This window comes from Camelus bactrianus, chromosome 3 (genome assembly GCF_048773025.1).
Source record: "Camelus bactrianus isolate YW-2024 breed Bactrian camel chromosome 3, ASM4877302v1, whole genome shotgun sequence".
NCBI classification, from domain to species: Eukaryota; Metazoa; Chordata; class Mammalia; order Artiodactyla; family Camelidae; genus Camelus; species Camelus bactrianus.
The window spans coordinates 82,889,701-82,916,632 of NC_133541.1; the positions used below are offsets into that span (position 1 = coordinate 82,889,701).

Genomic DNA, 26,932 nt, shown 5'->3' on the forward strand with positions numbered 1-26,932 from the left:
ACCTGCCTTCCCGCTGTCAGACCCCGTGGTTGGGGATCCCAATGTGTGATTCAAAGCCCTCCCTCCCTAGGAAGGACCTCTCAGCCTGTGTAATTCCCCTCCTCTTCCGTGTCCCCTCCTAGGGATGCAGGCCCTGACCTGACGACTTTTTCTCTCCTCATGCCTGACTCTGTGTGGATCTTTCTTACAGCCTTGGTTGTAGAAGAGTCTTTCTGCCAGCCTGCGGTTAGTTCTCAGTGAGAACTGCCCCACATGTGGATGTGGATGTGGATTTGATGTGTTTGTGGGGTGAGGTGTGCTCAGTGTCCTACTATGCCACCTTGTTCCCCTCCTTCGGACTTGTAAATTTTCTTGTGTTTTTCTCACACATTTGCTAACTATGATTTTTGTTGTGTTCTTCGCGGGCTATTTTTCTGACTTAGTTTCCAGCTTTCTGTCAGTTTTACTTTACGCTGTCACTTTAAAAAAAAAAAGTAAGACCTCCTTTTTGGTTCTTTGAGTGTTTCTTTGTAATAGTAACTCATTTCTTGTTTTAAAGAGTCAGTATCTCCTCTCACTTATCTGAAGATATTAATAATAGTTTGAAGTATTTCTCTTGGCATAATTTTCTTCATGTTATTTTGTGTACCTTTGTGTGTGTGTGCATGAACCCATGTGTGTGCTGGTCTTTATAAACTTTATACTAAAGGCTTTTCTCAAACTTAGGTTTTAATTTATTTTGGTCTTGGAATTTTTTTGTACAAAACTGATTTCGGATATTGAGTGACCCATAATTTTCTGCTTATACTTAAGAGTAGAATGCTGTGAAGAGTATTGGACTCTCATAGACTTGCTTACCAGCTTTCACTATGAAGTGCTCTGTCTGAGCACACAGTTTTGTGGCTTACCTTTTGCCAGGGCCAATTCACCAGAGAGGGACGGTTCAACCTTCTGCCAGCATTCCACAAGCCAGTTGCCAAAAGATAGTTCAGGAGCCTCTGGAATTGGTATGCAAGTACCAATACCCTGTGTTCGTACAGTGCTCCTACACACAACTGTGTGTAACTTCTCCTACTCCAGAGACTCTTCTGTACCTTCCCAAGGGAACAAACCTCCAGAGTTCTGCCGAAGGAGAGGAGGGGTGGTTGCTTGGCTAATGGAACAGAGAGTGAGGGCTAGATTAGAGATATGCAGAGCCCACCGGGGACCTTCTTGGCTTCAACTAAACATTGGGGTTCACAGGGCCACCGCAGGCCACGCGAGGACCAGACTGCTCAGAGAGAGACAGGCAGAAATGACCACTCGTCAGGAGGGCAACACCAAGCACTCCTTACAGTCCTTGCAGCAGCCTGTGTGCATTTCATAGAACCACCTAGTAACTGTCTTTGTCTTAGGTCTCAGCTCGATGGCTGGGAGGTGAGTCCACATCAAGAGGTACAAGAGTCACTGTAGCTTAAAAGACTCTTGCCCATAGAAGTTAAGATGTTTTCTATGAATTCTGTATGTTTAGGGTCCAGAGTCTGCACAGAAGACATACCAGTTAGAAGAGCCACCATACTCAGGAAGGACAAAAGCTACGTTCAGTTCAGATGTAGTTTATTTATCACGGGGCATTTTTGTCATAAGCAATATTGTTATATAACATGGTTAACATACCATTTTTTATCAGTTACCAGAGGAACAGAGTTAGCTAAATGAAGTTCAAATTCTCAGGCCCAAAGGAACGGATTTTGTTAAGCCCTTATTCACACAATGTAATTGCTTCTTTCACTTTAAAAAAAAATTATTATTAATGAAGAAGGAAGGAAAGAAACACATGAATAGAAATGTGTAGAAGAAGGCAGGTTAATGTGGCATGTAGGCAAGGGAATTTCAGTCTGTGTCTATATTCTCAAGGATATATGAGGTAAAAGTCCAGTCATGGAGTAAGGATGGGGGTGAGGTGCGGAGCATGAATGGTGGGGGGAGAAGGTGGAAAGTAGGCCATGTTGTGAATGGTGACCCCCGACTCCTTCAAAAATGTTATGTTCAGGATTGTTTTATTGAAAAGCATTGCTGTATTACTTAGGTTAGGCTAAAAGCAGTAACAAATAGGCTCCAAATGTATAATGGCCCAAACTCAACAGAAGTCTATTTCATGTTCGTGTACCAGCATGAAGCTGGATCACAGGGTGGCGGTGTGACCCCCTTCCATGCAGTCCACTGGGACACGTGCAGGCGAAGTCTCTGCCATCTTCAACACTTGGCTTCCAAGGCTGCCAGGTCCTTTTTCTTCCAGTCAGAATGGAATCCATTGCTTCTAAAGCACTCATGTGAAACATCTAATTCCTTACCAGTGTCAGGTCAGTAAAATCATATTTTCAAAATCAGTGGCAGTAATATCAATAGCATTGTATTAAGGATAATCATCATGTCATTACAGTGGTGCTTTACATGTGTACACAAATGTATACTGTTTTATATAAAACATACCCCCTAGACTTTGCCTTCATAGCATTCAACTTTCAAAGAAAAACTTATCTTTTATCTCTATAGCTTATTTTCATAGATATCCTTTTAGTTCAGGTACCAGAGTATTTCACTTATTTCTGCATGACACCAAGTTACTGGGTTGTAGTATACATGACATTTTAAGGGATCACAAAAAGATAAATACAGAAGTGGGAACATCCAATTGATTAAAATGCTTCTGCTACTTTCTGCTTGATACTAGAGTCTCTGCCTTTTGGTTCTCTTGTATTTCTTAACAAAGCATAGAAGCTGCAGAGGAACTGAACAAATACCATCTTCACTTGAAAACCCACTTTATGACACTAAAGTAAAATAATAATCAGAGGATAACTCTTTTCAACTCATACATTAAAACTAAACGTTAAAAATGTATCCTCTGAGTTCATAAATGTGAATTGTTTTTATTTTACCAGTTTTATACATGTAAGAGATGTCTTCTGCTTCACTTAACGGTGGTTTACAGCACATCTTTTTTTTTCTTTTTAATAAAGAGACTTCACAAAAAATAGAAGAAAAACGAGCAAACTCACTGTTTGACAGCATGTTTCCATTCATTCACATCTTTCTGTAACATTATCCTTTTGATCTAAGGGGCTCCAGTGAAAGATGAAAGTTTGTGTGGTGCTTGAGCCAAACGTGCATTGCTGTTTCTAAGTTACACAAGGATGAAAGGGAAATGCTGTTACTACCTTGTGATTCTTTTCGGAAATGTGTAACTTACAAAGTGACTGTAAAAACTGAAACTTTCCATGGGTCTAGTTTGCAAAAAGGCAGCCTCTCATGGCCAATTTAGAAGAATAAACATCCAGATTCTGAACGTCTGAAAAATTACTTCAGGGCTAGTTTTCTGACATTTCAAACATTTAAACTTAACCCCATTGCTTAGTCTTATCTGTTGATGAAGAAATTCACACACGTGGCGTAACTATGTCATAGCCAGGCAGCCGTGGCGTCTTTGGCAACCCTTTTTTCACTCTTGGATTAGGGGAATAATGGTGAACCAAAGTGAATCCCAGTTTCAACACTACTGTTTTACACAATGTATCAGTGTGTCTGTAATCCTTCAGTTTCAGGAATGAGGACATGATTACAAAGGAGAGTAAATCTGGACATGTTGTTCAGACATACTTCCTACACTTAAAAAACGCAGTGTACGTTTGCTTAGACCCTAAAAATCATTAGGAAACATTTTTTACTGGAGGTTACAACAGACAAAATGGTCACATACATAATTTTGTTCGAAAGAAAGAGAAAATTTGTTTTAATGTCAAATTAGCATTCCAAGCCCTACATATACAGGAACTGGTAAAATGCTTCTTCGCCAAATGATGCTTTTCAGAATTTAATGCTAAGATAATTTTATGGAATGAAAAGTGACCCTAAAGACTCTCTTGTAAAAATCACCCCCTTATGCTGATGACTAAAGATAAAGTAATACCATAAACTGAAGGTGATGAAAATCATCGGTTTAATTTAGTACAGCAATCAAGATTACCCAGTGCAAGGTGGCATCTGGTATGCTCTGTCTTACTGTGCTGGGTTTGTAATACGATACCATGAAAAGCATAAAATCTGAAGATTACTTTTCTGAAATCATGAGCAGAGTGCCAAATGATCTAGATTTCTACTCACTTTTTTTTTTTTTTTTTTTTGGTGAAAACTTCATGCTTATATGAGATGATATATCTCCAAAACACTACTTCCTTAAATTTTGGTGTTGTATCAATTTTCCTGATCCTATAAGGACCTTTGGTCTTGATCAAATAAGCATGTCCAAGAAACTCTTGGGGTTCTTTATGATTCTAAGTAATTTAGAAACATGTAAGAAACCACATTGTTTTCAAAAATCTGCAGTATAAACACAAGCGATCCTATTAGCCAACGTAAGTATGAGATAGACGGTGCCGGTGAAGTGCTGCCAGCCACCAGTCACTGCCTCAGAAACCCTCCGTCCCAGCAGCATGTACTCCAGTCACATAAATCTCCTTCCAGACTCTCATGTCAGTTTTTTCTCCTCCACCGCACTACTTTCTCCTTCACACAGATCCTCATAATCCTTCATTTGTTCTCTGTTACCTCCTAACAGTCTTGCTCTATGCCATTGCCAGAAGGGTTTACCTAAAATGCAGACCTGACCACACCATCTTCCATTCCACTTATGTGCACACTTTCAGAGGTTTTACCGCACCGGAAGAATGAAGTTCAGACTCCTTAACAGGGCACACAACGTGGTGTCTTATACCCACCTTCTCCCTACCACTCTGCCCTCATCTCTCGTCACTGCTTAGCTCCCCTGTGTGCCAGAACCCAAGCCACACATCATTTCTTGCCTGATTTCACTGATCCTTTTATTTTGTATGCTAGCCTGTCCCCCTCTCCCTTCATCTGTTTAAAAATCTTTAAAATTAAATTGTTAAATCAACACCTTTAACACATCCCTGGCATACATAACCATCACCTAGATGTAGCCTTGGCTGGGAGGGAGAGGACCTTACCTGAACACTTCCACTATAATTCTGTGATTTCTCTTAAGGTCAAATTTATCATGCATCCTCAAAAAACAATAGAGTTCGAATGAAAATAAATGCCTGGTTTTTGTCAGTGAGCTCCATGTCTCACACGCACTCCTGCTTTTTCATGCATTGAATCATACTGGCTTCTGGAGGAACGGAGCTCCAGTACAACCATCATGCAAATTATGTTTCTAGAGTATATTGGATACTTGAGGGCAGGGGTTGCAATGACTTTTAGGCAACGCTAATGCTTTGGAGCAAATGTAGATCAGATACACTGTTTAGCAATTGACTGATGGTTCCCCTAATATATTCAAGTGACTTGAGAGTTAATGTAAAGGTATACGGCTTCAATACCAAGAAGAAAAAAATGTGCTTGACTGTATCTGAGTCATATATTCTCATTGCTGTTGGAAAGAAGGAGTTGTATTTGGCAGATCTTTTCAGCTACACACTATAAAAGGAGAAAATGTTTTGTTCATCCTGGCAAGAACAATATTTTCCTTTTTAGATGTATTTTTAAAAGAATTTGCTGATTGAAAAGTCACACAGGTAAATCGTTTTCTACAGAAGTAATGACATTCCCAGGCCAGCAGGCTTTAGTTGAAAATATGAAACCAGGCACCATCTGGAATATTCATTTCCAAACTGTATGCCAACGGGATCCAACCCTGGCACGCTCTACCTGTATGTGAATGAGTAACATACTTTTAAAACAGAACTGGCAAATCTAAACCTTTAGAATTCTGACCTTGGCTCAGAGATATAATGACATGCTTAAGGTTGACTTGACTATTTAATATGAAGTGTCAACACCTGGCTGCATATTGATCATGAAAGATGAGATTTAATTGTTAGAAAAACCACAGTGTTGTCCAGAAACAAAGTCTGTGATTTACATGTATGTTAGATGGATGGAAATGTGCAGATCAGTGCTCCTAAGTGAAAACTATACTGTTCACCTCACCTAGACTCTCTGTCACACGAGTGGTTGTTCACTATTTGATGTTGTATTATTTTCCAACTGCATCCTAAGTTCCGTAAGGGTAAGAAAACGATCATCTATTATATTTCTTCTAGAGCCTCCATTCACCCCTCCTTTCATTTAGTTAGTGTTCATTGAGTACCTGCTATTTTCCAAACGGCAACGCTGAGGGATGCAGAGACAAACATCAGTGTTCCCTACTCTTGAGGTTTTCAATCGAATGAGAGTGACAGAAAAACAAATAAGTATACTGTGCTAGAAAAAGTGGTACACTACAGGCATGTAAAGAATACTACGGGGTAAAAAAGGGAACAGCCATATAGGCCCAGGAGTGGTTCTAGAGATCGCTTTGGTCTTGGCTTGAAGAGTGAGCGAGCTATAAATCAGGGGAAAGAGGAGAACGTTTCTGGTAACAGCAAAGGCCCTGTGGGGCAGGGCGTACTCACATGCGTGCTTGCCCCAATTATCTTTGGCTGAAAGAAAACATCTTCCCCAGAAATATTGCTATAATTATATGATGTCTGTAAGTAATAGGTACATAATAGGAACGTAAATTCTGAGCAATACAATACCACAGAAGTGTGTGGTTTAAAGTGAGCAATTTGGAGCCAGACTGCCTGGGTATGGATTCCAACCTGAACACCTAAATGCTGTCTGACTTTTAGCAAGTGATTTAAGTGCTGTAAGCGTCGATGCCCTACCCTAGAAACTAAGGAAGATACTAGCAATTATCTCATAAAAATTACTGTCCAGATGAAACAAAATAATTATTATCTTTCTAAGGAGTGGGTGACGGTGTAGCTCAGTGGTAGAGTGCATGCTTCGTATGCACAAGGTCTTGAGTTCAATCTCAGTACCTCCATTTTTAAAAAAAATACTTTAAAGGATTAAAAAAAATTCAGTATAAAAAAACTTTCTTAGAAAAATGATGGGGAGCTTTCCATAAGTGTTCCATAATACTAGCAACAAATTTTCGAATTATTCACTTGCTTATCAGTATTTTTGACTTATAACTTACATACCATACAATTTACCCATTTAAAGTGTGTAAGTCAGTGATTTTTAGTAATTTCAGAGGGTTACACAATCACCACTTTAATTTAGAATATTTTCCTCCCAGCAAAAAGCTCCCTATTGAATTTCATTCTCTGTTTCTACTTTTCTATTTCCCAGGTCTAAGGAAAAACTAATCTCATTTCTGTCTGTATAGATTTGCCTATTTCTGGACATTTCGTATAAAAGTAATTATAAAAATGTGGTCTTCTGCGTCTAGCTTCCTTCTCTTAGCATAATGTTTTCAGGATTCATCCATGTTGTGGTATTTATCAGTACTTCATTGCTTTTTATGGCTGAACAATATATTCATAAGTTGATGCACATTTTGGATGTTCTGCCTATTGTCTATTGTGAATAATTCCGCTGTGAACATTTATGTACAAGTCTTTGCATGGGTGTCTTTTTCGTCTCTCTTGGCTGTACACACAGAAGGGTACTTAGGGTGTCACATGTTAACCCTATCTAACTAACATTTTGAAAAATTGCCAAACTGTTTCCTGAAGTAGTTGCACAGGTTTCTTTAACATCAGCAATACACATGAAGTCTGAATTTAATCATATCCTTACCACCAATTGTTTTATCTGTTTTTAAGAAAAATGTTCAAATTTTAATAGGGATTGCATTGACTCTGTAGATGGCTCTGGCTTCTGTGGACATTTTACCAGTATTAACTCTTCTGATCCAAAAACGTGGGACGTTTTTCATTTAATTTTGTCCTCTTTAATTTTTTCCACCACCGTCTTAACGGCTGAGTAGGTCTTTCATTCCCTTGGTCAAAGGTGCTCCTCAGCATCTTACTGTGTTTGATGCGACGATGCTTTTTATGTTGATTTTGTGTCATGAAACTTCACTGAATTCATTGATTAGTTTTAAAGTGTTTTGGTGGAGCTGTTAGGACTTTCTGTATAGAAGATCATGTCACTAGGAAACAGACACAAGTTTAGTAATTACCTTCAGCTTTGGATGGCTTTTCTTTCTTTTGCTTACCTGAGTGCTCTGCTTAGGACCTGCAGTACCATGCTGACTAGAGTCGTGAGAGTGGGCATCCTTGTCTTGTTCCTGATCTTCAAGGGAAAGCTTTCAACCTTTCACCATCGAGTATGGTGTTAGCTGTAAGACTGTCATATATGACCTTTATTATGTTGAGGTATGTTCAGTCTGTACCTACTTTATGAAGAGTTTCTATCATGAACGGATGTTGGATTTTCTTGACTACTTTTTCTGCATCTGTTGATGCAGAGGCAAATGATTTTATGATTTTTGTATTTCATTCTGTTAATGTGGTGTACCACATTTATTGATTTGCATTTATTGAACCACCCTTGCATCCCAGGGATATGTCCCATTTAATCATGGTGTATAATCCTTTTAATATGCTAATTAATTTGGTTTGCAAGTTATCCTGTTGAGAATTCTTGCATCTGTATTCATTAGTGCTATTAGCTTGTAGTTTTCTTGTAGTGTCCTTATCTGGCTTTGGCATCAGGCTAATAATGCTGGCCTCCTAAAAAGGGTTTGGGACTTTTCCCTCCTCTTAAAATTTTCAAAAAATTTTGAGAAAGATTGGCATTATTTCTTCTTTAAATATTTGGTAACATTCACCCATGAAGCCAGCTGGACCTGGGCTTTCCTCTTTTGAGAGGGTTTTGGTTACTGTTTCAATCTCCTTACTCATTATGGGGCTGATCAGATTTATTATTTCTTCACGATTAATTCTTGGCAGGTTGGATGTTCCTAGGAATTTATCTATTATCTTCTGGGTTGTACAACTTATTGGCATAGACTTGTTCATAGTAGTCTCTTACAAACCTTTGTATTTCTATGATGTAAGTTGTGATGTACGTTCTTTCATTAATAATTTCATTGATTTGAGTCCTCTTTTTTTCTTGCTAAGTCTAGCTAAAGGTTTGTCAATTTTGTTTCTCTTTTCTAAAAAACCAACTCCTAGTTTCATCAGTCTTCTCTGTGGTTTTTCTGTTTCCTGTGTCACTGATTTCTGCTCTGATCGTTTTTATCTCCTTCCTTCTGACATCTTTGGGTTTCGTTTGTCCTCCTTTTCTAGTTCTAGTAAACTTCTGGCTGTTCTTTCAACTTGCTTGTATCATGGAGCTATCAGCCTCTTCTTACCTGTTCTCCATCAGCATTTTCAATGCTTTTAGGCGTGCGATTCTTTGTGTGCTGTTTCAGATAAATTCAGTTCTCATCAGTTCTATAGCCTGCCTTTATTCTGGATAGAACCCCAGAACTACTGCACTGGAACTGGGGGGAGGTAAGTTTTCCTGAAGTGACATCCTCACTCCATAAGTGGTCATGGGCTGGGGGTGGGAGGTGGGTTGACACCTTCTAGGCTTCTCAGTTTGAGTCCTCCAGCATGGGACTTCCACTCAAAAAGCAATCTTAGACATGGACCACTGGGGCCTCCTTATGCTGCAACAGTTTGAATAGAGCTTCTGCTCCATGGGTAAGGGAGGGATAAGGGACTGGAGACTTAGTCCTTTCAGTCATACTTGGCTGGAATGTAACTTCTGCAACATGGGACAGAAACAGATGAGACACCCCCATGTCCTGCCCTTTCTTGGGTGAAATCATATCCCCAGATTGGATAAGGGGAGAGAGAGGGAGCCCCATCTTTTTAGTCCTCACTTGCTTATTGTAGAACATTCAGAGTAGAACTTCAGTAATGCAAAATTGGCAGAGGTGGAGATGTTCGTGGTGGTTCAGGATCAGATCATGACTCAAACCCCACAGTTATGTTCTTACTGAGATTAGTAGATTTTCTTGAATGAATGTTTCTCCATTTGCTGTTTGTCCTTAGGATAACTTCTGGAGACTTTGAATAATTGTTGGTTTGGTTTTTTTTGTTTAAAATAATTTTCACAAGTTAAATTGTTGTTTTGTTGGGGAGAGGGTCTACCAAGCTTCTTCCTCTGCCATTCAGGATGTCCTGCCTCCTTTAATTATGTATTTTGCCAGCATATTTGTGTGTGTGTGTGTGTGTGTGTGTGTGTGAATCACTTAATCACTTCCAATGCTGTATATTTTGCCATTTATTTTTATAAGAAGCTGAATTTCCTCATTTCTGATAACAGCCTTTATAAGTTAAAAAAAAGTGATGCGATCATATGTTTTGAATCTACCTTCAGGGAGGCCTCTCTTAGATAATCAGATTTCTCATTAGAATATTCAAGAATCTAAGTAATCTTATGCAGAGGAAAGTGGACTCTTTATAAACCACTGTTTCCTGGTAATGTGGCAGTGTTAAGCAAGAACCTAGAGACAGGACAAGAAGAGAACAGAGTGTGTGATCTGGAAACTGGAGGTCATGGTGGAAACACAGAAGCAGGCAACACAGGCTAGGACACAGCCAGGATCACGTGTGGGCATAACGATTTTAGCAGAGATCAGTGGAGGTGTATCTCTGCCATGACGACATGACACCTGTATACCCTACTCCCAGCCGCTGCCAGAACTTCTGTGCCATCCCAAGGGGAAGGAGGGACAGTGAGGATGAAACACTCACCTGATCTTGTGTTTACTGCCCAAGAGACAGGGTTCTAAACTAAAAATGAGTGAATCACCTTGATAATACAAAGTTAAATTTCCCCTCTGACACAGACTGAATGTTTGTATCCCCCCAATATTCTATGTTCAAACTTAATCCCCAATGTGATGCTATTTGGAGGTGAGGCCGCTGGAAGGTAATTATCAGGAAGTCTGAGCTCTCATCAGAATTGGTGCCCTTGTAAAAGAAACCCCAGATTGCTTCCTTGCCTTCCTCTGCCATGTGAGGACATGGGGAGTAGCTGGCAATCTGCAACCCACATGAGGGCCCTCCCTAGAACTACTCAACCAAGCTGGCTCCCTGATCTCAGACCTCTAGACTCCAGAACTGGGAGAAAATTCTCTTGTTTATAAGCCACCTAGTCAATGGTATTTTTTTATGTCAGACATCCTTCAAGCATAGGTGAGTAAACCAGATCAAAGGTCAGTTCAGTTATAGAAATAAAAGGAATTTATGTAAACACTTGAATGTTGTTATTACACATTCATACCTGCTATGTTCTTTCACTATTCCTATGTAGATGTCACTTGAAAAATAATAAGATGAAATACAAGGGGAAAAGAAAAATTCATGACATTAAAATCAATTAAAATTTACCCTCATGTTTTTAAAAAGGCTAAAATATGGTGCTAAAATATTAAACATAATAGATGTCCTTCTATGCCCATGCATGTGTTCATGTGAGCATACACACCTACACACACACACCACAAAGTTTAAATATATTCATAAGAAGTTGGCTTTTAAACTTCTCTTTGTATCCCAGGCTGATGATCACAATGTATTAACTTTAAAGGACTGAAATTGTATATAATAATTCATAAGACTCTATGATATATCATTTATTGTAATTTGGACAGATAAATTGGACCAAAGTTTTCTTCTGAGTAATCTGCGAAGGAAATGTATCTTCTACAAAACAGTATTACATAAGTAGTCCAATGGGGAGATGTCTAAACAACTTGAGTGTGCAAGCACTCTTGAAGCGGCACAAGACAATTTATAAGCTTTTATTTATAAAGGAATTGCTGAAAGTTACTGTAGAAGGCATTCATATCTATTCATTTAAGCAAGCCCCTTGGGACCATTAAAATACAACAGTTAGATGAATTCTACCTACAGAATTCTGAAGGAAAGCGCAGTTGAAACACGCAACATTATGCATGACCCCTCCCTCCCCCAATTCATGGCAAAACAGATTTCTATAAAGACTTGAATTCTGCTTAATTCTCACTGCTGTCTGATGAATTAACACATCTTTCATTTGTATCTGCCTTTAATTATATTCTCATTCTTTTATTTTCAGTTTTTCTCTGCACTTTCTCTTCTCCTCTATATGTTTTATCCCTTATTCCTAAATCACTCTACCCCAACATTTCTCCGAATTGGAACTTTCCAGATGAACAGGACTGGGAAGCAATCCCTCTTCTGGGAATCTTTCTTTACTCTCTTCAGCAGATAGCTTTCTTTCTTACCTGCTCTCTCTGTGCAACAAAATTCTGTGCTTGAAATAAAGGACTTGGGCATGTTTATATTGTGATGCAATATTTTTTAGTAGCCCCAAATACTGCACAGCATGATACCAGAGTATCTGTTAGCTTTTAAAGAGTTGAAGTTAATAAAAGTGACACATGGCTACTTCCCAATGGTATCAACTACAGACTTCTGTATCCTTTCCAGCTGCATCTCCCAACTAGGGTCCTCTCAGGCTGTAAGGGAACTACTCTGCAGGAATTTGTTCAGCCATTCTGACAGGTATTCAGAAAATAAGACCAGTGATAGTCAAATCTACCTGGGTGATAATGTCAACCTCTGCCTTTTCTCCAGAGGCCTGTGGCCATCAGCAGAAGCATTCTGCTTTATGAGCTATCAACAGTGTGTTATGCTCTAAAATGAAATCTCCGGAAGATAGAATCACACCTATTTCTCTTACACAAACTTTACAGCATGTAGCGACACTAAAAATTATTCATACATGTCTACTGTCACATTATTAATACGAGTTTAGGAACCCAGGAGGGGAGAGTTTTGTCATTTAACTTGAAGGTGTTTTCCATTGCTCTGCAAGCATTTTAAGGTTGCTTACTGGGAATTTCTTTCTGGGAATCATTGCATAGTTCTTGCATAATAAATGATACATTTTCTAGATAAAGTAAAGTTTGAAAAATGTTTCTTGCATATATACATTCTTTTCTTTATTAGTGCCAAGTTCTTGTAAACCAACTAGTCTGAAATGTGGATGGCTGTGTATCAAGGGGCTAATGTGATCACCCACATAAACCGTGGCGTCTCCTCGGCATATGGTCCAAACCTCTAGGGAGCTGTATACACTGGGGCTGTGAAGTGCTGTTCGGCTGTTTTCTGTTTCCATACTTGGTGCAGCCTGTCTTGAAATTTTAGGAAGTAAAGTAAGTGATATGAGTCTCCAGGCTTATTCTAATTTCAAATAAAACTCCAGTATAATAAGTCATTTCTTACACTGCAGGCCCTCTAGTAAACCTTTGTATTAATCCAGTGAAAATAAAAAAAAGGACATCTAAGCTTTTATTAAGATACTGTCTATAAAAAATGCCTGGCATTGGTCAGCAGCTGGAATAGTTGACAGCCTTTTCTTTTGCTTGCTGAAGCTCGTGCGGCTCTTCCTACCTCACTAACCAAACACTGAAACTGTTTTTGAGAACGGAAAATGTACCAAGTTTGGAGGCAGTAGTTTCTTCAGAAGATGCAAAAAATATATTATTAAGAGGTAGTATTAGATTTTTTTTAGGTTTTTGCGTAAGTAAAAATAAGGAACCCCGGAATTAGAAGAACAGATTTGTTCTATGATATCAAAATGCATCATATTCTATTGTTCGTATTTCAGCAAATTGCCAGACTTACTTTATAAGACGAAGAGAGATTTTGAACCAGTTGGGGACAATTAGCCATCACCATTCAAGCCTATATTAGTAAGGTCAACATGAAGTTTAAAAAAGTCCTTCTTGAGATTTCTTCAGAAAGAGTTGTTAGGATGCTAGCATCTGTGTGCACACAGTCACACATACGTACATATACCGACATGGGCAAGGGTGCTTCTGCATCATCTAAAGCCAAGACAAGTGCTTAGGAGATTTCTCATGTGACCTCTGAAGTTTTGCGGATGTATAGGTTGATGATGCCTAAATATCTGTTGACATGTAAAGTTAAAAGGCTGAGGATGGTTAGACCAGCCTCAGTTGGGATCTGGGTGTTGGGACATAAAGAGAAAAGACAGGATGCACTGGGAGCCAGCTGACCTTCCACTGACATGAGGGCAGTGTACATGGTCTGGTGGGCAAGATGTCCACCCTGCAAAAGGGAGCTATGATGGCTTTAATCTGTGGACACAATTTTCTTTGGTATTCTCCTCCAATCAAGAGTAGGATATCCCCTCTCTTTGAATTTGAGTGGCTTGTGACTCTTTTGATCAAAAGGGCTTGGCAGATGTGAAGCTATGGGACTTCCTATGACAGGTTATAAGTGCAACACAGCTTCCAGCTTTCTTCTGGGATATTCCATTTTGGAGGGAGCCCTGAACTCCTAACAGTTGCTCAGTTTTCAAGCCACACAGAACAACCATATATAAGACATCCTTTTCAACAGCCACAGCTGAACACACAGCACATAGCCAGCATCAACTGCCAATCAGTCAGTTGAGTGAGCCATCTTGGACATCCATCCATCTAGGTGAGCCTTCAGAGGGCTACAGTCCCAGGCAGAATGTAACCATAATTACATTAAAAAAAATTCAAGTGAAAACTGTGCAGCTGAGTCTTTCCCAAGTTCCTGATGCAAAGCAATAAGCAAGATAAAATAGTTGCTTTAGACAGATCCATTTTGAAGTAACTTGTTACACAGCAATAATAACTGGGGCAGGAACCAACTGCACATTGAATGCTCAAGAGAGAAGTTTTAAGATGGACGATAGTTTGTAGTTTTTATACTATATGCGCTGGAAGAATATTTTTATTATTTCAAAAATAGAAGCATTAATGAATGTATTATTTGAGGATGTCATGAAAAGCAATGAGATTGTCTTAGATTTCATTCCAGGGAGAAAGGTATGCCCCATAAAGCTGATTAAAAGCAGCAGTTGTAAAAAAAATAATCATGTCATTTGCTTTTAGCATCACGCTGAGTCCAGTTTATTTAGTGAATCAGGTTCCAATCTACGTAGAACATCATCAGCTCCATCATCACCATTACGTTTGCAAGAAATTAATGCGTCCTGATTAAACTGTTAAAGGCCGCTATTAAACCATTTATTTTGGCAGGCATAAAGAAGGCATCCTCATAATCCCTCCTTAACCCACTTCTAGTGATTATCTAACTAACATTGGTTTAGTTGTGGATGGTTCAGTGAAAGACATGCTTTTAAAGGAGATGTCAAGTCCCAGAAGCCAGACTCAGTGCCTCAGAAAAGAGTAGAATGGAAGAAGTTAGGAGAGGAAAAGCACAAAACATAATGATTTTGTGTTTTTCTAGTGTCATTTACCTATTGAAATTATCTTATTCTTGAATTATCTTCTGTTCCTTTTTATGTGAGTCGTCTTCTTCCCTGGACTGCAAAAGCAATGCACGCACTTTAGGCCCCCACTGTGACTGACCCCCAGTGGTGGAATCGCACTAGCCATGATTCATTCATTCCCAGTGTTCTCACACAGCATTAGAAAAACTTGAACTTATTTCTAAATTAACTTATAATAATAATGCTCTTTCCTTCCAGTGCCCTACATGTGTGACTCAGCGTAGGTGGTCAGATTCTAAGGTGACCCCAGTGACTCACATTCCTCTATAATCTCTTCCGTCCTGAGTGTGGGTGGGCCTGTAATTATGATGACATGTCACTCCTGTGATAAAGTTTGTGAAAGGGGATCATCCTCCTTGGTCCTGATGTAATCAGGTGAGCACTGAAAGCAACAAACTGCAAGAGGGATTCCACATGAGGGAGATTCTGTTTCTAGCTTTGAAGATTTGATTAAGGCTGGAGGGGGGAAGCAGGTGGCAAGGGATGTGAGCATCCTCTAAGATGTGAAAGCAACGCGCAGCCAACACTTAGCAAGAAAATGGGACCTTGAGCCTACAGCCGTAGGGAGCTGCATCTGCCAACAGCCTCAATGAGATTGGAAGCAGATTCTCCTCCATAGCCCTCGTGACACTTGATTCCCACCTGTAAGACACTGAAGATCAGACCAGCTACCTCAAGCCCAGACCCGTGACCTACAGGGCCGTGAGCTGATAAGCGGATATTATGTTAAACTGCTAAGTTTGCATTACCTTGTTCACAGCAACAGAAAATAATGTAGGCCACAGATCGTAATTTTACTATATATAATGTAGTTCCAGAAATATAAAGTTAATTGTGTCTTACCTTTTTCTTTTTAGCTTTAGGAATCACTTTTGTATCAGGGTTAATGAGTTGAAATAAAGGTCAAATACAACTTGAGAAAATATTATATATCTTTGGCAATTATTAGCATTGAATAAATTTAGCTATTTCAAACTACTTTTCTCCTCCAAGAAATCTCATTATTCTGTTTCACAAACTTCAGCACGTCAGCAGATAGTCCACTTCAAATAATTTAATAACTCTGGCCAAATTAACTAAAATATGCTGGTAATTTTTTCTTTGGAGGAGAACTTTTATTTCAACTCATACTTTAGTGGGGCCTAAGTCTTACCCCTCTCCTCGTTTGTAACAGTTTTCTCCCTAAATGTTGTTTGTTCTTCTGGAAAGGCACATCATGCGCATGCGTATCTTTGTGTCTCCCTTTGGTAACCTGTGAACATTCTGATACTACTGTCCACTTAGACGCTCAACAGTCTCCACGGTGCCGTTGGCTGGGCTTCTAGAGGATCTGGTCCAGGTTCATCAACAGCCCCATTCAGTCAGTGACAAAATAAGGCTCCCAGGGAACTCCTTTAATCTTGGTGAAAACACTTTCCTCTCTTCCCTTTCTCGGTGATTTAGCCTATGTCTCCTAGAAAACAAAGTATGAAGCACATGCTTACAGGCTAACCTTTGAGCAGAGAATGCACTCCAGGAGCATCAGTTGTGAGGGAGAAAGGGGAGTTTGGTAGGGAAAGAGAGAGGGCAAATGCACAAGGATATTTACCAAGCTAGCCACAGCTTCAAGATAAATGCAACTCGTTGATCAGACTCATCAGCAGAAAGGCAAAGGAAGCTGCTACATTTCGTAGTACTTAGAACATCCTGAACCTGAGGAAGGAAAGGAGATACATGCACCTGCTAGATATCCTGTAACCCACTGCCAACTGATCAAAAGCTACCCACAGAGCTTTAATACCTCTGCTGCTGTGGAGTGTGACCATGCCCTCCTGTTAACCACTGAGGAACAAACAGTCTCTACGGATCAGTTTTTGCCAACTCTGTCACCTGCAGCTTCTCTGCCGACAGTGGTGGCAATAAAAATAGCATCCATCTGGCAAATGATCGAAGAATGAAATAAGCCATTTCTAATACTCTTCAGGCCAGGAAGTGAAAAAAGAGACGGGGGCTTCAGGTAGAGGACTTAGGCACAGCAGAGATGATCTGGGGTGTTAGACAAACTGATTCTGGAACATTCCAATGCTCATCACCTTACATGTGAATAACTATAAAAGGCCATCAGGACCTATGCCTCACCTCATTGTTTACACAGTGAACACAAGAAACACAGAACATCCTGTGGTCACTTACCACTGGAATCTTACTTTCCTATGTCTCTCTTATCTTTAAGCCAAATCAGACCTCCATCCCTTCTCAAATTTCTGCTTAGTGACCTCTAGAACTTACGGTCGGAGAGCATCTGATTCTTAGTATTCTTAATCTCCTCCCTGAATAAATCTTAACCTATGCCTTCCAGTGTACCCAGAAATTCACTTGACATTTATCACAGAGCTAAATGTAAAAGGTGCTACTGTAGCATTTTTTTAGAGAAAAAAAAATTATTCTGACTTGAGGTTAGACAAACAATGATTAGACAAAAAAATTAAAAAGTGGATTTCACAAAATTGTAGGTTTGCTCTTTGGAAGACATTGCTAAGTGAAAGGAAAACAAGCCAAACACTAGGAGAGAAGACTTGTATCTCACAGGTGTGACCAAGATGGTATCTGGCACGAAGAACTCTCAAAACTCAACAGTAAGGAAACCACCCAATAAAAACAGGCAAGAGATTTTAACAGATGCTTCACCAAATTCATACAAATGCACACAGAGTATTCAGCATCATTAATCATTTGGGAAATAAAATACATATACACACAATAACCTGTATGGAAATATTTATAGCAGCTTTATTCAGAATTACTTATAACCAGAAAGTCCTTCAGCTAGTGAGCTAGGCAGATTGTGTGGTATATCCATCCTATACAGCAGTGAAAAGAACCAACTCATCATATGCAATAACATGCATACAGCTCAGATACATTATGGTTCATGAAAGGTGCCAGACCCAAAAGGTTGCATACTCTATGATTGAATGTATGCAACATTCAGGAAAAGGCAAACACTTTGTTAATGAGAATTAACTGGCATACAGTATTGTATAAGGTTAAGGTGTACAGCATCATAATTTGATTTACATGCTTACATGTGAAATGATTACCACAATAGGTTTTGTTAACATCCATCATTTCATAAAGATAGAATAGAAAGGAAAAGAGAAAAAAAAAAAACTCCTTGGAATGAGAACTCTTGGGTTCTATACACACAGCAGGGTTACCTTTAGTCATCATGCTATACATCACAGCCCTAATACTTACTTATCTTATAGCTGGAGGTTTAAACTTCTTGCCTTCCTCCAATTCTCCCTCCCCTTCCCACAGCCTCCAGTAACCACAAGTCTAATCTCTTTTTCTACGAGTTTATTGGAATTAAAAAAATTCTTTGGGTTCCACATATAAGTGAGATCATACAGTATTTGTCTTTCTCTGTCTGACTTATTTCACTTAGCATAATGAGAAAAGGCAACATTTTAAGAGAAAAGAATAAGCCAGTGTTCTCTAGACATTAAGGGTGGGAAAGTCGTTGACTAAAAATGGATAGGATGAGGGAGCTTTTGGGCGGTGAGGTAAGAGCTTTGTGTATTGAATGTGCTGTTGGTTTATACAACTGTGCATTTTTCATAATTCATAGAACCGCCTTCCTATCTCACTATGGTGTATTTGTATCAACTCTTTTTAAGATTAGACCATGAATTTACTGTACAGGTTTTTTGTTTACCAAGAGTTTCTCCTTATTTGTTGTTTTCTTCTGATTAAAGAAATTTGTGTTTCTGTACAATGGAATCTACTTTCTTTTTGAACATAAATTTATTTCCTTGAACTTCTGCATGAAAATAATCTTAGGATTTAATTTCTGATCTAGTTTAACTGTTTCTTCTCTTAAGTCTCTTGAAACACTCTTACTTAAATTATCTTTTTCAATTTTGCTGAAGTTGAGAATTGAAAATTGATTCAAAGGAGGTAAATTGTTTAAAAATTACAACTGTTGCCCCTTGCTCTTGTTCAGTGATTTAAGGGTGAAGAGATACAAGTTTATTTCTCCTCAAATGTTGAAGGTACTGCTACATTTTCTTCTGGCATCTTTTGCTAATTAAATATTTTATAAAAGATGTTCTGTCCATTATGAAGTCTTTATATTCTTTGTTCTATATGTTTACCTTTCAGAAGTTTTTAGTATCTTTTTTTCTCCTTATGTTCTATAGTGTCACTGTGATATGTCTTGATATGGATTTTTGTCATTCATTGTGCTAGGCATTCAGTAGATGTCTTCAAGGTTATGAAACTTTTTCAAGGTACAGGAAATGTTTTTATTATTTCTTTGATTTCTTCTCCCAGTCTTACACACACCTTAATTTTCTTTGTTCTATCTTTATGGGAAAGCTATTAGAAGATTAAATTTTTTTTTTATTTCTTAACGTTTCTTGTATTGCTTCATATGTCTTAACTTTTCTTTAGATTTTTCATCATTGAAATTTTGTTCTTTGATATAAAAGATTTGCCCGAGTCTGTTTTCCAGGTCTTCTATTAAACTGTTTCTTTTCAGCAAACACATGTTAGGTTTCCAGGAATTGCTTTTTTATCTTCTGATTATTCTGCTTATGTAATGGCTTCCAACAATTTCAGTACCTTTTCACAAGTATTCATCAAGGTATTAATCAGCATTTTCCAAAACTATTTTTCTCAGCATAAATATATATTTTCCTTCAAGCATCATTTTTCAGTTTGTTTATTTTGATTCAGATCTTCGGAGTAACTGGTTTGTCTCTAATCTCAGGCCATCCTAGTTTTCTACTCTTGTCTATGAAGAGAAAGTATGATCAATCAAGACAAATCCTCTATTACTACTCAGCTTTCTATTTGTGAACAGGAAGTGTTGACTACCACCCCGTACTTTTAAATTAACTTTTGATTCAGACATGTCAAGGTAACAAAACTTGGTAAAAATAAAAATGGTACACAGAACCTACCCATGTATCCTTCACCCAGATGTACCTGTCATGAGCATTTTACCTCAGTATATTTGCTCCATTTTGAAGAATACAGCCTCTCCCTTTGAAAAAAAGTTTCTCATTGTGTGTTTATCTAATAGGTCCTTGTGATTAAATTACAGATATGCATTCTCTGCTGGGAAATACTGCATAGCTGAAGTTGTGTCCTTCTCAGGGCATCACATCTGGAGGCACATGACTACCTGTCCCTTGTTAGTTACATTAATTGTGATCACCTGGCCCACATGGTATTAGACTTCTTCACAGTATAATTACTATTTCCCCCTTAAAACTAGTAAGCAGTCCAAGGGGAGCTACTGATAGACTATATACATAATCTTGATCCTCAGCGAAGTTTTCCTTGGATTTAATATTCATTGATGAACCTTGTTTGATCTAATTTATCTGATGGTTACAAAATAAAGATTCTCCTCTACATTTATCAGCAAACTCTTACATTCCACTGTAAGCAAGAACCCTTCATTCTGCTGTTTATGTGCTTATTCATCTTGTTAATATTGGTATGGGCATGAATTCTTGTTTTTCCATGGTTTAAATTTTTTTTTAACTGTACTTTGTTATTCTGATGTTCAAAGTATTCTAAATTGGCTAGTTGGAGCCCCTTTAAACTGGCTCCTAGTCCTTGTGACATTCCCTGGTTTTTTTTTTTTTTTTTTGGCACTTGCTTTTGTTCTGTTATAGTAAGATGAGCCTTATCATCTTGTACCTACTCTGACCCAGCCGTGAAATAAGTCTTTTATCTGAAGCCATCTTTGCTTTTAGTGAGGAACAGTATTAGACTAAGCCCTCTGCAGTCAGACTGTGCTAACTGCCAGTGGTTGTCTTTACTTCTTGGCCAGTTTGGTGGACATCTCTAAGAAATGCATGCACATGTATATACACAAGATACACACAGCAATACACACATATAAATATACATATGCACATAGAAACATGTATTTTAGGAAATAAGAGTTCATACCAATCCTCCAATTCCAATCCACAGGAGTACCTTCACTGTTCTATATTTGAATCTCCCATTACAGTGAGAACCGTAGTTTGCAGCAAAATCAATACAGTGACTCATCTGTCAATCCAATATTAGATGTGCGGTAGTTCCGAATTGCTTCACCCGTAACACTGCAATAAACACACACACTACAGTTTCAGGATTCCTTACCAATCCTCCCCTTCACCACACCCAACTCTGCCTAAGACTGAGGTTATACAGACCAATTCTGTTTTCATAAATTCGTTGGATCCTGCCTCCCTTCTTCCCTCTCTGTCTCCTTCCCTTCCTTCCGGTTTTCCTTCCCTGCTTCTTTCTCCTTTCTTCCTTCCTTTCTTCCATGCATTCTCTATCCCTTTAGCTTGTTGACAGTTTTCAACTGAAATACTAACAGGATTAACATTTGTATCATTTGTTTTCATTTTTGTTCCCCTGGTCCCATTTTTATTGATTTAATTTCATTTCTTGATTTTCAAGAACAGTAACATATTTTCACGAAAACCTTAAAAAAAGACACAGAGGTGTCATTCTCTCCTTTCAGCACTCTTCCTCCTGACACCTAACATCACCATTTTCTCTTTCTTGAGTTTCCCTTTGAAATGATAAAGAGATACATGTTCTTCCTGTATTTCCTTTTCTTACACAAAGACTAGCACACTGTATAAGCACTTTTAAAGCTTACTTCTTTATTTAATAATATTTCCTGGGAATCATACTCTTTCAGTTCATAGAGACAGTCCTCATTGTGTTGTACAGTTATATAGTGCTCCACTATGTGCATATTCTGTGTGATAGTTTATTCAGTGTTAGGCTTGGGCAATTAGATGGTTTCCAGTATTTTGTAATTAGAAATAATGCTGCAGTCAATAACCCTGTGTACAAATAATTTTGCATCGTTGGTGTGGTATAGCGTCAAGATCAGGTCCGAAGAACAGGGTTACTGTATCAAAAGACAAATGCATATGTGATTTTGTGAGATATCAGCAAATTCCCTTCAGTAGGTGTAGAATCATTTGCACCCTCAGTAACAAGCTAGAAGAGCACCTATTTCCTGAGAGCAACAAGCTCTGTTTTGGTGAGCCTGGACAGTGAGCAGGCAGTGATGCTGGGCACCATCCTTCTCTCTGTCCACCAAAATACGTTTCACTTTGGGCTTTCACATTTTTAAGGAATGACTAGGGTTTGGTTTTGTTTTTCAGGCTGTAGGAAAATTTCACCTATGATAGTTGTTCTATGTTTTGCGAGGTTGGAGGAGAGAGGAAGATGTTTCTTTCACTGTCTTCAAATTATTTCTTCATAACCCAGCCCCAGTTTCTGTAACTGTGCATTTAATGAATGACAGTACTGGAAAATGTTGACTTTGTGGAGTGATACTATTTCGTGAGTCAAAAAGACTTCTGCTCATTGGAGCCTAAAGAATCTTTCAATTGGATTCCATATGAAAATAAAGCAAAACAATAGACATACATTTAGAAGGCAAAAAAGCTTCTCTGAGAAATCGTCCTCTGATGAATAAAGAGATACTAGCTGATATTCATGGTAATAGCAGACTGTGATAAGGTATACTTTTTTTCACATCCTTTGCTCTTTTAGGATTTATTGATAAGTTGACTTAGCTCATTTTATTCTCAAGGGAGGAAGACAACCATTTATTAACGTAGGCTCTTCCTACCACCAGTATGTTTATGTTGGTATATTTTCTATGGATGACAAACAACTATCAAGCGTTCACAAATATATGTTGAGTGAATAAATAACTAAAGCCAAAACATCTCGAAATGTGAGGAAATAATTTTAAATCAAAGTCGAGATAGATAAAGAAATTGGAGAAATTTTTTCAGTCTTATTTATATCTTTTCAGCTAATTAAAAAATTAAATTTTGCCATAGTAATTTACATAAATTATTTATTACATTGCCACATGGCACACTTAATTTCACATTTAAAGTAAAGCACAACAGTGATAATTTGTCCTTCCTTTGAATTTAGTCCTAAATGCAATTTTGTTTTACGGTAACTTATTTAACAAGGTTGGACCCTGGCTGTAATCTTCAAAGTATGTTGGATGATGAACATTTTCAAATTACATGGTCTGCAATTCTTGGTTCCACTACATTTACACTTGCTTTCAAACTCACTGAACTGCATTTGATGAGGCTGCATTTGGTCCAAAATCTTTCTTTGGGTATATAATTGAAACTGTTCTACCAAATCTGTTTCACTTAGGCAGTCTATAGTCACATCAGTGTGTCAGCCTCTGAGAAATACTGATACTGCCACAGACACTTAGCACTTGTGTTGAAATGCCATTCAGTCTCTCTTCTAGGGTGTGGGTGACATTCTTGACAGGCTCCATGATGAAAAACTGAATATTTCAATGGGTGCAATCTCTGGGCATTATGAGTAAGAACAGAGACATGAGGGTGTTGCATAAAAAGGAATATTAAATACTAGTCTCCAATTTCAAAAGCAGGTGTCTATAAAGCTTAAAGTGAAGACTGCTATCTGCCCAGTTAACAGCTCTCAACTGTTTGACTCTCTAAGACTCCAACAGGGACATGATGAAGTTGCAGAGGCTTCAGACAGCTGCATAAACAGATACCAGGTTCAGTTCTCTCAACTACATTTTTAAATACTTTTTACTCACCGACTTAGAAAATGGTTGATGTATTTCTCTAGTCAGGTACAGGGCCTTAATGGCCAGCTTGTCCGTTTGTCTTTATTTTATACCAGAGGCAAATCTCCCTCTAGGCTTTCTTCAGAAGTATGCGTTTATTCAAAATAGAAAAATGAAAAAAAAAAAAAAAGGTACCAGTTCACTAGAGGCATTAATAACAGAGAGGATACGCTAAAGTGTAGGACAGGATGTTTGCTCTGTTGAGGTTGCTGTCAAGGTGCATATGAAGAAAAGTAGCTGATGTTCTTAGAGTGAGTCCCAAGCAAATGAATGAAAAATGGATGGAAGTTGCACAGTCTTTAGAATGTGCCTACTAGTGATGCTAAAGAACTTTTCAGCATCCCCTCTGGTGAAGATGTGACTATAGATGTAAACTATTTTACTTCCTTTTTTTTTTTTTTTCAGATGAAGGACTCTGAGAGGCAGTATTATCTTCTGCCATGATAAAAGCACTGACTCTAAAATTAAAGCCAAGAGAGAATGGCTTCTAAACATGGCACAATAGAATTCCATACTCCTAGCCAGAAAATGTAGGCGAAAGTCCCACTGCCTTATCCTTTCCGTGACCTTAAACTAGTCTCAGAAACTGGGTTGTACATCTTTCTCAAATGCAAAACACGTCAATAGCAATGAATAATCTCTGTGCCACAAACATCTGCAAAATGACCAAGTAAGAATACATTTTGTCAACTAGAAAGCATTTCATACATTGAAGCTGTTACTGAAACAGTGTACTCTATTCAAGGACGACGTCTTTGTTACCTAGAGTGGGTAATTTGCTCTATTCGATATCTTCTCATGATGTATAGTACTTCGCTCTAGCTCAGACACAAAATGATAACATAAGGTGACACGTGTTCTGTCAACTTGAAAACCATAAGCTAATATGGAGGAGGCAGTGCACCTGATTTATTTCTGTATCTCCAGTGCCTAAAATTGTGTGTGTCACCTAATAAGCAGTCCTTAAATTCATGATCATGTTATTGTGTGACCAAGTACAATCAATGTGGAATAAAATGTGAATACATTTATTTATGCAGCATACAACATCAAAATTGTTGGACAGAAAGGTAACCACAGAAATGGCCAGATTAGTCCATCACTTCCCCATTCCAATCAGAACTAGTTCCCTGTGCCATAGAACTATAAAAATACATAATCCATGAAGACCATGGTTTGCCATTACAGACAACACAAGAAGGCCTGCTAATGTAACCTGAAACGGGTTGGCTGAGTATTTGGAGGGAACAGGTTAAGGAAAATCAAACATTGCTTTCTGGGAAGCAAAAGCAAAGTCAAAGAGAAAACAAGGTCATAGCACATGGAAGAAAAATACAGCAATGTAAACTTGGTTCAAGAACAAGAAAAGTGATTCCTTCATTCCATACCTATAAGTCTTCGAATGAGTGAGCAGATGCTTTCAGAATATCCCAATTCCACAGGTGATGTTTTATTCTAAAAAAGGACATGGTTCCCAATATCGTGGCCCGAGAATACATGGATAAGGAAGAGAGCCCCTTAGATTGGTACCTTGGTAACATTTAGTGACTTATAGTCCATGCTGTGTCCCACTAATTAAACTTGAATTCATATAATTTTGTGTAACATGTTAGCAGGAGAAAGCATCGTCACAGTTCCCTGTGGTCTCAGGGATTCACAAGAGAAAGGTGTCAACAAGGCAAATACACTTACCATAAAATTGACAGGAGGATGTACAGATGTGGGTATTATGATTCAAACCTAATTCTTTAATAGCTTATTTTAAATAATACATGATAATGTTTACTGTCTCCCCTAAGACCCTATTATTGTTCTCCCCCCTCTAACACAGACTTATTTGATTGCTCCTTAATTATATTTTATTATTTCTACCACCTTTGAGCTCAGATACAGTATTTTCACCTTTCTGATACTCATAATGTTCCTCTTTTGCTCCTTATCATTTGTTACTTAGGCAATTAAATGCACATGCTCCTTTAATCTTTTCTCATGCATAAATTTCTCCATTCTATGTATCATTATTTTTTTTGACCCATGTCTAGATATTTGGCATTTCTGCTCTTAAGATCTGACTTACCTTTCGGATGGTTAGGTGCTAAGAAACCACTAGAAGACCACCAATTAGGGCTGATGAACTAAGGAGAGTGATGAAAAGAGAAGATTAAATTACTGAGTTTTTACCTTTTTAAAAAAATATATTTTACAGGTGGTCAAGAAAAATACCGTGTACCTTACTGAATGGTTGATTCGTCTTACCCATCTCCTTTTAAACAATTTCTAAGACTCTTGGGAATATCACATACCAGGGAAAGGAACTCTAACATGGGACTCTGAAACCTGAATCTTAGGGTCTCTGCAAAATATGATCTTAAGGCATCATGGAGTAGTTTCTCACTTACTTCTATACATAGGGAAATAGTATGAGCATTTTAATATTTGCCTTCTGTGTAGAGCTGTTGTGAGTTCCAAAAAGATACTAGTGATAAACGTGCCTTGTAAATTACATAATACATTAAAATTATAAAGTAGGATTAATCCTTCATGCTTTGTGCATTGGCTTATAAAAAATGGTAACATTGCTACTTTTTCATGCCATCATTTATAACGAGTTTAACTCAGTGACCATGAATTCATGTAAAACCGTAAGAATCTGATGAGAAAGTATTTCATAGGTGACATCTCAAGCTATTACGAGGAAGAGGGTTGAGAAGGTTACAAAGAGACACATTAAAGTGGAGGAATGACTAAACATTTGAAATGAGAAGGAAGAATGTGATTATTAGAAGAAAGGTAAGAGGTCAGAAAAAAAAAAAAAAAGAAAGAAACAGGACACTCAGAAATGGGAAAAGAAGAGTCACGGAGTCAATTAGGTGCAGAAAGACTGTTCCAGATGGCCAGAGATAGCGTGGGAGAGGAGTCTTCCGGGACAGACTCAGACGATTGCAACAGAGGGTGACTGAGGCTGAGGAGTATGAATCAAAGGCACTGGAAGGCTGGGGGAAAATAACACTCATAGAGACATGACTCTCTACCGCATGTCCCACCCCAATTTTAACTTTTCCTTTGAGAATATGCTTACAAACACTGCCCTAAAATGTAAAGAATCTTATAGTAAAATTTAAAAAA

General features: G+C 38.2%; 3 long non-coding RNA genes across 6 annotated transcripts in view; 1 reads left to right on the forward strand and 2 right to left on the reverse strand.

Moving 5' to 3' along the window:
• Window positions 1-26,932, forward strand: part of LOC123613269 (uncharacterized) — a 340,111-nt gene that overhangs the window by 306,944 nt on the left and 6,235 nt on the right. The gene's annotated exons all lie outside the window — the stretch shown is intronic.
• LOC123613267 (uncharacterized) overlaps window positions 1-26,932 on the reverse strand; it is a 381,851-nt gene that overhangs the window by 65,883 nt on the left and 289,036 nt on the right. The window lies entirely within an intron of this gene.
• On the reverse strand, window positions 1,559-22,702 carry LOC141577071 (uncharacterized). The gene is made up of 2 exons (XR_012505601.1): window positions 21,103-22,702; window positions 1,559-3,140 (listed from the first exon to the last, which is right to left on the reverse strand). It is a non-coding gene; the product is annotated as an uncharacterized LOC141577071 (long non-coding RNA).